The sequence below is a fragment of the Prionailurus bengalensis genome, chromosome B3 (assembly GCF_016509475.1).
Source record: "Prionailurus bengalensis isolate Pbe53 chromosome B3, Fcat_Pben_1.1_paternal_pri, whole genome shotgun sequence".
Taxonomy (NCBI): domain Eukaryota; kingdom Metazoa; phylum Chordata; class Mammalia; order Carnivora; family Felidae; genus Prionailurus; species Prionailurus bengalensis.
The window spans coordinates 61,705,818-61,718,727 of record NC_057355.1 but is presented as its reverse complement, the minus strand read 5'-3'; the positions used below and the strand labels follow the sequence as shown (position 1 = coordinate 61,718,727).

Here is a 12,910-nt window from a genome sequence, read left to right as displayed (position 1 = left end):
GCTTTGGTAAACAAAATATTTTTTAATACTTTCTGAAGTGCATGTGCTTTCTGAGAAGATTTTTTACACAAGAAGTATAGAGAAACACAAGGAAGAAAACAAATTCATAATTTCAACATCCAGAACAACTGCTTATAGCTACATCCATTTCTGAGTATAAAGGACAGGTAAAACTCTTTTAAAATAATAATATTATCACTTTTATTTAAAAAGTTATCTCTGATGTTTTTAGACTTAGTCTTTAATTATAATTTAAGTCAGATTTGTGAAGAGCCATGCCGTGCGTGTATTTACTGAAGTCAAGGACAAAACAGTTTTGTTTGTAATCATTTAAAGCACATGGATTATTCCATTCAGTCCTTCCCCAGTCTTTCTGGAAAGGTATCAAAATCTTGCTTCCTGCTCCACCTTCTAGGGCTGGCTGTGAGAGATGGGGAATTCTCTAGGAGTTTAAAGAACTTACGGGGTAAGATGAATCGAAGACTTTTCACAAATATTTTTAAAGCATTAAAAATAGACTCAACAAATACATAGTAAACACTGTGCGCTGTGCTATAAGCATGGAGTTGTAGATACAGCCTCTGCCTCCCAGGAGACTAGTAGGAGAGAGATGACAGATCCATAAAGAACTTCTGTACAAGGTACTAAGTAGCACATACCATCTCTGAATGATGCAAATTAAGTGCTTCTGTAAGAGTACCAATGAGGGAGGAATCATCCTGGCCAGGGTGATCATGCAAAGAGTCACAGGGGATGTGATATTTGAGCTGGTCCTTGAAAGGAAGGGTGGGATTTCAGTAGGGGGTGGTGGAAGGGAAGGGCATTCCTGGTAGAATAAGAATGTAAACTAAAGCCCCAAAGCACCTTTCCAGAATAGTGAATAATCCAGATTGACAAATGCACATGATTCATATAGATGAGTAGTAGGAAATAGAAGAAAGGTAGGATCAGTTGACAGAGAGCTGTGGTTGCTAGGCTAAGACATTTATAATTTATTTAGTTGGCAGTAGGAGCCATTGAAAGTTTTTGAGCAGGGGAGGGACATGATCGAAGCTCTGCTATAGAAAGATTATTCTGACAGGTTGAGGGAAGGGAGGACAGGGTCTGCAGTAAGGAAATTGATTAGAAAGCCATTGCTATATATAGGAATGTGGTGCTGAAGGCCTAATCCAGGGTGTTGGCGTTTGGATTGGAAAGGAAGTGAGCCTTTTATAGAGAATAACATGTTGAAGAAACCTTCTTTCTTCCCAGGGGAGTCTCATGGCACAAGTTGGCATGATTACCGGGGTACCAAGAGTTCTCCCCATTCTCCTTTTTGACCCAGATTACGCATTCACTTCGCACACTTAGTCCAGATAAGGAACAGTTAGTATTTTCCCTGGTTACAAAGTTTGGAAACCATGAGATTAAGAAAACTCAGGCGTGTAGAGTTGGTGAATGAGGAGGGATCAGACCCTTCTTCAGATGATCAGATTTTTAGTTCACAAAGCGTTGTTTGTGGTTCTGGTCTTGCTGTAGAGAGGACTGACTCTAGAGAGGAAAAAAACTTTTTTCCCTTGTTCTCATTGCTTAAATTGAGGTACCTTCTATCCTTGCCTTGCTGATAACTGGAAGAGAGAGAGAAGTGCCTGCTCTGTACCAGGCACTGTGTTGTTAAAGCTGCTCTTTGAACTTGGGTGGATGCTGATGGTTTTATTATAATTGAGTGCTTTAGCTAGAGGCCCTGGTTTCCAGAACTCAGATTTGAGGTCTGATGCTGCCCTCACCTTGTCCGCCATTTGCATACGAAATTGGATTCTCCTGCTTCTGATATTGTAATGTCCGTTGCCTGGGAAGTGAGTGTCAGCTGTCCATGTTGACTGTAGGTTCTAGTGCTGGCTGGACATGAGCAAGCTGTGACCAGGTGGGATACTCTGACATTGGAAGACCTCTATTTCTTTTTCTCTGCCACCATTCAGTGAGGAGAGGTCATAACCCATTTTTTAGATCCATTTTGGCTACTGATAAAACACGCTAATTAAAAAAATTTTTTTGATGTTTATTTATTTTTGAGAGAGAGCTCAAGCAGGGGAGGGGCAGAGAGAGGGAAACACAGAATCCAAAGTAGGCTCCAGGCTCCTAGCTGTCAGCACAGAGCCTGACACAGGGTTCAAACTCATGAACCATGAGATCATGACCTGAGCTGAAGTCAGACGCTTAACCGACTGAGCCACCAGCCACCCCAAGACCTGCTAATTTATAGGGATGCCTGGCTGACTTAGTCAGTAAAGCATGCAACTCTCAATCTCGGGTTGTGAATTCAAGCCCCACGTTGGGCATGGAGTCTACTTAAAAAAAAAAGAAAAAAAAAAAAAGACTGGCTAGTGTTTTAAAATATGTTAAAGGTAGCAGGAGGCGACCTTATTGCCCTCTGCATCCTGTGCCCTCTGCCTTCTTCCTTGGTTCTCAGACCTGTCCCTGATGCTACCACAAAGGCATGGTGACTTCTCATTTACTCTTTCACAGATTGCACCATTTTGGTGGTTTTGGGGAAACTGAACTTCCTCCTCAGATCACCAAAGTTTCTGGAACCAGGCAGACAGACCTAGATCTAAATCCTGGTTCTTGCACTCACTACTTAACCTGATTCCTTCATCTATAAAATGGAGATAATACTAGTCCTTTATAAAGTTGTCAAGGGTATGGGGTGGCTGGCTGAAGCATGCAACTCTTGATCTTGGAGTCATGAGTTCAAGCCCCATGTTGGGCATAGAGCTTACTTAAAAGAAAAACAAACAAACAAACAAAAACTTGTCAAGGGTATTCAATGAGATAATCTTTTTTTAAAATTTTTTTTTCAACGTTTATTTATTTTTGGGACAGAGAGAGACAGAGCATGAACGGGGGAGGGGCAGTGAGAGAGGGAGACACAGAATCAGAAACAGGCTCCAGGCTCCGAGCCATCAGCCCAGAGCCTGACGCGGGGCTCAAACTCACGGACCGCGAGATCGTGACCTGGCTGAAGTCGGCGCTTAACCGACTGCGCCACCCAGGCGCCCCTCAATGAGATAATCTTGTAAAGTACTTAGCACAGTTCTTCCGCAGAGTACACATTCAGTGAAGGATAGCTCTTACAGCTGTAGATCCTGTCTCTGCATAAGACCATTCACACCCCATGGGTCTGGATATTCTTTTATTTTTATGTTTATTTGTTTACTTTGAGAGGGAGTACACGTGTGTGAGCACAAGTGAACACCAGTGGGGGATGGGCAGAGAGGGAGGGAGAGAGAATCCCAAGCAGCCTCTGTGCTGACAGCGGATTGATCTCACAAACCCGTGAGATCATGTCCTGAGCTGAAATCAAGAGTCAGACACTTAATTGATTGAGCCACCCAAGTGCCTCGGGTCTGGCTATTCTTGTGAAAATACTTGGAACGTTGTTTCCTTCTTAGTCCCAGGAGGGACTGAAATTTGGAAATAAGAAGGCAAAATGCTTTAAGAGTTCCCTACCTGATTATTAGAGCCCCTTGGAGAGCTTGATGCAGATTCTCAAACCCAAGTCTATATCTATTGATTGAGAATGTTGTGGAGGCAAGGGATGGAGATAGGGCAGGATTGATATCTGAAAAAAAAAAAAAAAACCCTGTTAAACCCTATGAGTAATTCTATCGGTAGGCCAGGGTTGGGAACCTTTGTTCTCTAGTCTTCAGGGGTTTATGGCTAGAGGTCATCTCCTCCCAAGCGGTGGCAGATTTACCTTCCTAGAAGCTGAGGCTATTTTAATCCCAGCACCAGAGAATTGGCTCAGCTCCAACGAATGCTGAACTCTAAGCTTGGGAGCCTGGTTTTTCTGTCATATTGGAAGTTATTTGTTTCTGGGAGCCTTTGTGGTACAGACATTGGAACTACAAATCGGCCGGACAGGATAGAGACCAGGAGCAGAGTGAAGAGGCAAGATGTGTTCTACAGTCTTGGAGTGGCCATCGTGTCCCTTCCTGCCTCTGACCAGATGGCACTTTGGACTCTGAAGGAGCAGAAGTGAGTGAGCTTGGGCATGATACCCGCCTCCCCGCCCCCCCTTCCCAGGCTAGTCACTGGGTCTCCGTCCAGCTGGCTAAGTCTCTGCACAAAGCCTGTCGGCCTTGGGCTTCCTCTGTGGCTTTTACATAAGCAGCAATTCTCAGAATCTGGTTGAGAATCTGCTTTGTGAGATTAGAGTGTAGTGTGTGGGCAAGAGACAAGCATAGTTATTCTTAACCTGTGGGAAGGGAGGGAAAGGCGGAGAGTGCTCTGCCATGGACAGGTCTGTGACATGCTTGTTTATAGAAACAGCAAGCCCATGGTTTGGCTGGAATGACTTCTAACTCAGGTATTTATAACTTGTATTAGTGGGATTGAGAGGTGGAGAAAGAGAGAAGGGGGAAAAAAGAAATTGGTGGCAACAAAACACGGCAACAAACACAGAGATCGACTTCCTCCCAGTTGCTGGAGTTTCTTTACCAATTTGAGATCAGCTAAATCCTAGATGACCCTGGTCTTTAGTGGCTCTGGCCTCTTAGTTCTCTTTCTTAAGGGAGCAGCTGCTGACTTGCCATCGAAGGCTCCCTGTAGTGGCCTCTCACACTAAGAAAAGAAGAGCAAATCCAAACCAGTCATTAGTTCATGGGCTCAAGCAAGAAGCCCTTCTCTAGCAGTGCCATTGTCTTGGCTCCACAGACTGGATCTTCCATTGACTAGTGCCTCTGCTCTAGCTCTTGTGGACTGATCGGATCTAGGGATGAGAGAGAAAGAGAGAGAGCGAGTAGAAAAGCTTAGACCGCCCTGCCCAGGGTTCCTGGGATCACGTGTTTAGAGATTTGGGCCTCTTGGGACTTTGTGCTGTGTGCCACCCGTGTGGCAGATGGCTCTAGAGTCTGGAGAGTCCTTTTTGTGCCTCTTCCACTTCTTTTTGGCACTTCTATCAACTACCCCTCTTTTCTGGGAGCTCTCCCCTTCCCTGGCTTCCTGGGTCTCCTGCTTTCTCTCTAATTGCCTAGCATCCCTACTGTAAAGATAGGTGTTCTCCATGGTTCTGTCCTTAGCCTCTCTCTCCCTTCCCATCTTCTCTTGTACTTTCAGTGATGGTTTTCACCTCCATGTGAGTATTTCTGAGATGCCCATTTCTAGCCCTGATCTCTTTCCCAAGCATTTAATTCCATGTTTATGTTGCTAAAGTGAATGTTTGTGATTCCTGCTAAATATCCCTCAAGTGTCTTAGATTTAGCACGTCTAAAACAGACATCCTTGGCTCCCATCCTTCCTCCTTTGTCCAGACCCAGGTCTGCTTTCTGATCCTGGCACCATTTCTTTTCATGTTCCCTGTCTCTGAGATTCAGAATTTGAGTCTTCTGTCTTCTTCCTTCACAGTTGTGTGGTGGCCATGCTTGCCAATTCTATTTGCTTTATTACTTTTGAATCCATCATGTCTTTTCTGCTCTCACTATCTTCATGCTAGTCTAGATCCTCATTACTTCTCATCTGAGCTACTGTAACAGCCTTCTAATTGGGCTCCCTGCCTGTATTGTCTCATATACATCATCGCCAAAACATAGCTTTGATTGTGTCTCCAGCTTGATACCCTTCAGTGGCTTCCCAGAGCCTACAGATAACCCCACTTAGTTTGGCATTCAAGGCCTTTCCTGGTCTGGTTACAGTCTACCTCTCCTGACTTACTCTCCTAACACAGTCTGCTTTCATCATTGCTCACCTGCTCTGTTATTTCCTTCTGCCAGACTTTCGTTCATGCAGCTTCTTCTACTGAGAATTCCTTCTCTCTGTATTTCCACCTGTCAAGATCCTACCCTCACAGCAAGCAAGGCCATGGTCAAATACCATCTCACCCTCCAAGAAAGCTTCCTTGTTTCCCTTCCCTGATCCTGTTCAGAAATCATTTCTTTTCCTCCTGTTTGAGCACTTTATATAAATCTTTCTTATGACCCTTATCACATACCAGATTGTTTTATATTTTCCCTAATGGATTTTGAGAGTAGAGGGTAGAAGCTATGTATTCTTCGTCTTTAGATCTCCCATAACATCCTCGTGATTTTCAAACTTTTTTGAGAATGACCCACATTAAGAAATACATTTTTTTTCAACTTTTTTTTTTTTATTTATTTTTTGGGACAGAGAGAGACAGAGCATGAACGGGGGAGGGGCAGAGAGAGGGAGACACAGAATCGGAAACAGGCTCCAGGCTCTGAGCCATCAGCCCAGAGCCTGACGCGGGGCTCGAACTCCCGGACCGCAAGATCGTGACCTGGCTGAAGTCGGACGCTTAACCGACTGCGCCACCCAGGCGCCCCAAATTTTTTTTTAAAGAGAGAGAGAGAGCGTGTGCACAAGCAGGAGAGAGAAATAGAGGGGAGAGAGAGAATGTTAAGCAGGCTCCATGCTCAACATGGAGGCCGACGGTCATGACCTGGCCAAAATCATGAGTCTGACGCTCAACCAACTGAACTACCCAGGTGCCCCAAGAAATACTTTTTATATTGTGACCCAGAACACACACATCCCTAAACAAAAGTTTCATGATCAATACTTGCCCTTACTACATGCCATGGGATCTATTTTGTGTTCTGTTCTGTTTATTCATTACGCACTAAATCAGTCAATTTCGAGTCTCATTAATAAGCTGCAATCTGCACATTGGAAAATTTTATTCTATCTAGTATGAGTGACTGCCCTGTCTATTGCCTTTGAGCCACCTGTTTTTTCCATCTACTTTAATGAGAGCCAGAAGAGCACTTAAACAGTTGGCTTTAGGCTTTCCTTCTCTCTTGGGAATAGGCTATTATGAAGTTATCCCTTTATCTCATTAAGTTGAGGGATAATTTTGCTTTCCTTTTTTCTCTCAGGAGGATACAATACTGTCCTGCCTAGTACATGCTGGGAGTGGTGGGCATTCAAGCCCTCCTTTGCAGTATATCTCTAGTAATTCTGCCTTCCTGCACCCTCACTTCTGGGGACAGATGACACCCTGTCTCAGGTTGGTGTAGGCTTTCCTCCATCTCAACACTCTCTACCTGCTAAAGCAGAGGCTGGGTCGCATCTTGAGTATTTTCTCTGCTTCTAGGCTATGTTTTGCCTGTGGAGGAGATCACTGTAGATTATGACGTGGGTGCTCTCTTCTGAGTTTTTACTTGTGCATGAAGCAATATTCCTAGAACTGTGTGGCTGTGTCAGGGTACCAGCTGCCTGGAGCAGTCGTATCCCAAGTCACTGGACATAATCAGTTACCTGGACTGGTGTGTCTTTTGGGCTGTGTTTCACTGGCATTTGGGCTGTGAGGGTTTATAGCTGAATTTTCTGTTAGAACTTTAGGCCCCACCCCAGACTTTGAGGATAGCTATTTTCTCATAGGACCTCTTCCTTGCCTCTGTTTCTGAAGTGATGCTGAGGCCGCAACTCTCACACCAGTGAGCTTGCTTCCTTACGTGGAAGAATGCTATAGTGTTCACGAGGGACTAGGTCACTGGTTCTTAATGTATGGTCTGAGAATCCCTGGCGTCCCCTTTTAGGGGATCTATGGGATTTCCCCCCCCTTTTCCAGTTACATATTCAAATGAGGCCAGATTTTCTTCATCTTCACCTAGAATAGCATATCACAACAGATTGAATGCAGATGTAGATAGGAGAATCCAGCTGTTTACTATTAAACCAGACATTAAAGAGATTTGCAAAAATGTTAAATAGTGCCACTCTTCTCACTGAATTTTTTTCTTGTTTCGGAAAACAGTGTTTTTTATTTTTTTTTTAACATTCGTTTTTGAGACACAGAGAGAGACAGAGCACAAGTGGGGAAGGGGCAGGGAGAGGGAGACACAGAATCAGAAGCAGGCTCCAGGCTGTGAGCTGTCAGCACAGAGCCTGATGTGGGGCGGAAGCTCATGAACTGTGAGATCGTGATCTGAGCCGAAGTTGGATGCTTAACCAACTGAGCCACCCAGGCTCCCTGAAAATAGTGTTTTTTTAAAAAAATTTTTTTTTTAACGTTTATTAATTTTTGAGACAGAGAGAGAGACAGCATGAACGGGGGAGGGGCAGAGAGAGAGGGAGACATAGAATCGGAAGCAGGCTCCAGGCTCTGAGCCATCTACCCAGAGCCCGATGCGGGGCTCGAACTCACGGACCGCGAGATCGTGACCTGAGCTGAAGTCGGACGCCCAACCGACTGAGCCACCCAGGCGCCCCAATAGTGTTATTTTTAATAAGAATATTAACATGTATGGATTCATTATTTTAAAATGAGTTAACAAATATTTTAAAATATTTTCATTATAATTTCTAATATACTGATAAAAACAAAAGCTCTTTGGGGTCCTTGATAATTTCTAAGAGTATAAAGAAACCAAAGAGTGTATGAGACCAAAAAGTATGAAAATTGCCAGGCTATGTCATTCTGTGGTAACAAAATCACCTCAAAAATCTCCCTGGCTTAACAGATAGCTCATTTCTTGCTCATGCTCATATTCAGTGTGTATCAGCACAGGGACTTTGTTCATTAAAGTTACTCAGGGCCCTAGGCTGAGGGGGCCCTAGCCTATCACCTGCTGCCATGCTTAGCAGTCAGGAGAAGGGATACACACAGTGGTTCTTGAAAGCTTCCCCTGGAAGCGGCATGTCAGAGCATTGTGCAGTCTTGGAAGCACTTAAGTGAGAAACCTAAATCAAACAAAAACTCATATTCTTGAGTTCTTTGTACCGTCTCCCCCAACATTGTTGGGTAAGTGTCAAAACACCATTGCTTAAGGATAAGGAGAAAAGTCAAGGGTGTGAATTATAGAATGATGTTGCTTGTGAGGTACTGAATGCCATGCCACGTCCTAGACCCTATCTTTTCTCTCTTTTTAACATTTACTATGTGGGGCACCTGGGTGGCTCAGTTGGCTGAGCGTCCAACTTTGGCTCAGATCATGATCTCGTGGTTCGTAGGTTTCAGCCCTGCGTCAAGCTCTGTGCTGACAGCTCAGAGCCTGGGGTCTGCTTCAGATTCTGTGTCTCCCTCTCTCTCTGCCATGCGCCACTTCACACTCTAGCTCTCTCTCTCTCTCTCTCTCTCTTTCTCTCAAACAAACAAACACACAAAAAATGAATAAACATAAAAAAAGACTCCTTAAAAAAATTTACTATGCAATATTTAAGACATATAATAAAGACATATGGAATCATAGAATGAACGTGTGCCCACCATCAGCTTAAGAAATGAAATACCTGTACCATTAAGCTCCCTTTGTGCTCATCCTCATCTGCATAGTAAGACAGACGGTAAGTATGTGGACAGAAATATAATCAGCGTTGGGTCTGTACCTGAATTAAGTGCTATGAAGAAGATAAAACAGGGTAAGTTAGGTATAGAGTGATAACAGTAAAGCTAGTTTGGAAAGTTTTCCTACGAGGAGATCTTTGAGCAAAGACCTGCGTGAATTAGCTGTGTGAATAGCCAAGCAAGGGAAGAGCATTTAAAAAAAAATTTTTTTTTTCAACGTTTATTTATTTTTGGGACAGAGAGAGACAGAGCATGAACGGGGGAGGGGCAGAGAGAGAAGGAGACACAGAATCGGAAACAGGCTCCAGGCTCTGAGCCATCAGCCCAGAGCCTGACGCGGGGCTCGAACTCCCGGACCGCAAGATCGTGACCTGGCTGAAGTCGGACGCTTAACCGACTGCGCCACCCAGGCGCCCCGGGAAGAGCATTTTAATTGCGGGAATAGCATATGCAGAACCTGAAGCTAGAATCTGCTTGAGGTGCTTCAGGCAGCCAGGGTGGCTGAGGTGGTGGAAGAGGGGGAGGGTGAAGGAAACGAAGTCAGACAGGGAGCCAGAGGCCAGATGATTCAGGGTCTTATAAACAGGGTAAAAGTATTTGAATTTGAACTTAAGGATGAGAAGCCCATGGGCTTTGAGCTGAGTAATGACGTGATCTCATATATTTTAAAAGAATCACTGTGACCTGCCATATTGAGAAAAAGACTCTGGGAGGCAAGGCCTGAAGCGGAGAAAATATGTGGGAATTATAGCCGTAGCCCAAGTGAGAGATAACAGTGACCTGAACTTAGTGGTGTCTTGTTGAATGTTTATAACCTCTCTGAGGGGACAAAAAAGAGCCCTGGTTTGTAAATTTGCTGATTTTCATGGTGTAAGTACTCCCGCTGTGTTGATTTCAAGCTGTCAACGTGCTGTCACTGAAAGAGGAGGTGGGAGGGCGCCTGGGTGGCGCAGTCGCTTAAGCGTCCGACTTCAGCCAGGTCACCATCTCACGGTCCGCGAGTTCGAGCCCCGCGTCGGGCTCTGGGCTGATGGCTCGGAGCCTGGAACCTGTTTCTGATTCTGTGTCTCCCTCTCTCTCTGCCCCTCCCTGTTCATGCTCTGTCTCTCTTTGTCCCAAAAATAAATAAAAAACGTTGAAAAAAAAATTTAAAAAATAAAAATAAAAAAAATGAAAGAGGAGGTGGGAAAGGAAGTGCACCGTCAGCTGTCATGAGCCAGTGGAAGCTGGCTTGAATTTGGGTGTGGTTAGCTGGTGGTATGTTTGCAGGGGGCGCTCAGGTCTGTCATTTGTTATGGTAGAAGGGAGCTGCGCCACCTTTTTGGAAGGAGAGGATATGGAGGTTATGACGGGGAGACAGTCCATTTGTAATTTCCGTTGTGCTGGGCCTTTTAAAATAAGCCTAGATATTGGAGGCCCTGCAGGAGCCTTGGACTCTCTGAAATCCTTTGAAAGTGGAGTTCAGCCCAAAACCTCCCTGCAAACAGGAAGCTGGTTTGAGTTAGAACATAAAATAAAAACCAGCTGATGCCCCTGAATGTTTTTCCCCTGCTCCTCCCACTCCACAGAGCCAAAGGAAACTGCCTTTTTGTTTTTGGATAGTTGTTCAGAAAGTCAGAAAAAGCCAAAAACCATAAATCCTTTGAAAACAAGCCAACTTTTGAGCCCAGGCAAACTCCTGCGCATGGGGTTTCCTAGCCCGGATGTCTGTCCCACTGCCAGGAGTCCTAGGAGGAAAGTGCGTGAGGAACACAAAGTTGCCAGAGATCAGAGCCTGGAGCCCAGGCCCAGCGGGAAAAGATGGTCTGTAGCAGGTTTCTCCAACTGGAGCTTCCAGCCCATTTGTAGGTCATGAAATCAATAAAGTGGGCCATGACCAGAATAATTTTGTACTGAAACAGAGTGTAATAGAAAATAAAGTATATCACATGCAATAAGAGTAAGTATTATTTTGTGAAACTTTGATTTCGTTTTTATGCACATGCACACATGTACGTGTATCTATATACTGGGCCATAACATAAACTGTATTTCTTACTGTGGCTTGTGGCCAAAAAATATTTGACCAACACTGGTCTTAAAGGTGTGAGTAACTTACATCTCCTTCCTGCTTTAGCTTGCTGTTGAAAAGTCCAAGCTAGTTTCAGAATGAATCTTCTGTGGAGCTGGATCATCTGCCCACAAAACACCTACCCAAATTCCTGTCAGAGGGAAGGAAAGCTGAGAATCAACAGACTGGTCTGATTCTTTGGGACCAAAGCTGAGGCATAAAGGAGGGATTGATGCAAATTTGGATCCAAAGGACTTGCCTAAAATGATTCACTGGAAGAGAATAGAAGTTGAGCAGCCTTTTAGCTCACTGCGCTTGATTCTGCTGACCTTTTCCATTTTTGTGGGTAATGCTAGCCTTGGGTTCCTCTCTCTCTTTTCTTCTCTCTCTCTTGTAGGCAGTTGGTACAGCAGGGATGTTTCTGAGAACCCCTCCTTCTGGGTTAGCTGGAGGCACAGTGCCAGGATGGGGAGTGGTGCCCTGAACTGAGTGTCCCCTGGACTTCCCCAGGGGTATTTGTGCTCTCCAGTCAGTCTGCCTGCTGCTCAGCCTGTTCAGAAAGGTGACTGGGTGCCAGGGCATCATGAAGCTGAGAAAAAGTGAGGAAGGAGGCATAAGGTAGGGCGAATGACCAAGAACACAGAGAGTAGGGGACAGTTAATTTATCCCACACTAGGTTTAGTGCTTCAGGTAGGCCCATGGTAACTGACAAGTCTGGTGCTTGGCAGGTGGCTGTGGGTTGGTATAGTGCCCTGGGAATAAACTGCCTCTTTCGGTGAGTAGACATGTATTGGAATTGCTGGTCCACATCCCCAGGAAGCACAGAAGACTCTTGGGGACCTTCCTGGGGAATAGGCTTTAACTATAATGTCCTAGGAGATTTATTTTGGTCTTTGGCCACCATAGGGGATTTCTTTCCAACTAATTCAAACTAAAATGGTCCCTGGAGATAAGAATTTATACCATCCCTCTGGAAGGATTTTGAATTCTCCAGCTGAGATGATAAGAGAGGAGGAGAGATCCTAAAGCCACCTAATTGATTCTGGGTTTCCCCTCTCTAGAAACTGCCCTGGACTAGGAGTAGACCACCCTGCTACAGACATAAACACCTCTGACGTGTTTCTGGTTCACACCACCTAAGGCCTCCGAGACTCGTAGCAGAGCACAGTCTAGCCTGTTTACATGACCTTTCTGCATTCAGATGCCTATCTCTTTGAGTCAATGGAGAGACCAAGGACATGTCTGGGGAGGGCCAGTGCAGCGAGTCCAGACTGTACTAGAGGGTACTGGACCTGGAGTGACAAGCAAGATGTTCTGTAGCAGAGAGTGAGGTGGGGTGAGAAGAGGCTCCAGGGCAGCCTGAAACTCCCATGGGATCATCTAGAAGAAAGGCCAGGGAACTAATTGAGGTTAGTCCAGTGTGTGCCCCGGGGCTGTAGCCAGTGTAGGGTAACAGTATGGATGGTGAGAGTGATTGTGAATGTCCCATGTGGCCATGTCCTATCAGAATCTCTGAGCACTTTACACATATATCCCTTGCATCTCTGTGGGAGTTGTGGCTTAATAATAATAATTAG

The 12,910-nt window shown here is 44.9% G+C and overlaps 1 protein-coding gene across 4 annotated transcripts in view; it reads left to right on the top strand.

Annotated features, from left to right (window-relative positions):
- Positions 1 to 12,910, top strand: part of MAPKBP1 (mitogen-activated protein kinase binding protein 1) — a 57,006-nt gene that overhangs the window by 15,011 nt on the left and 29,085 nt on the right. The window lies entirely within an intron of this gene.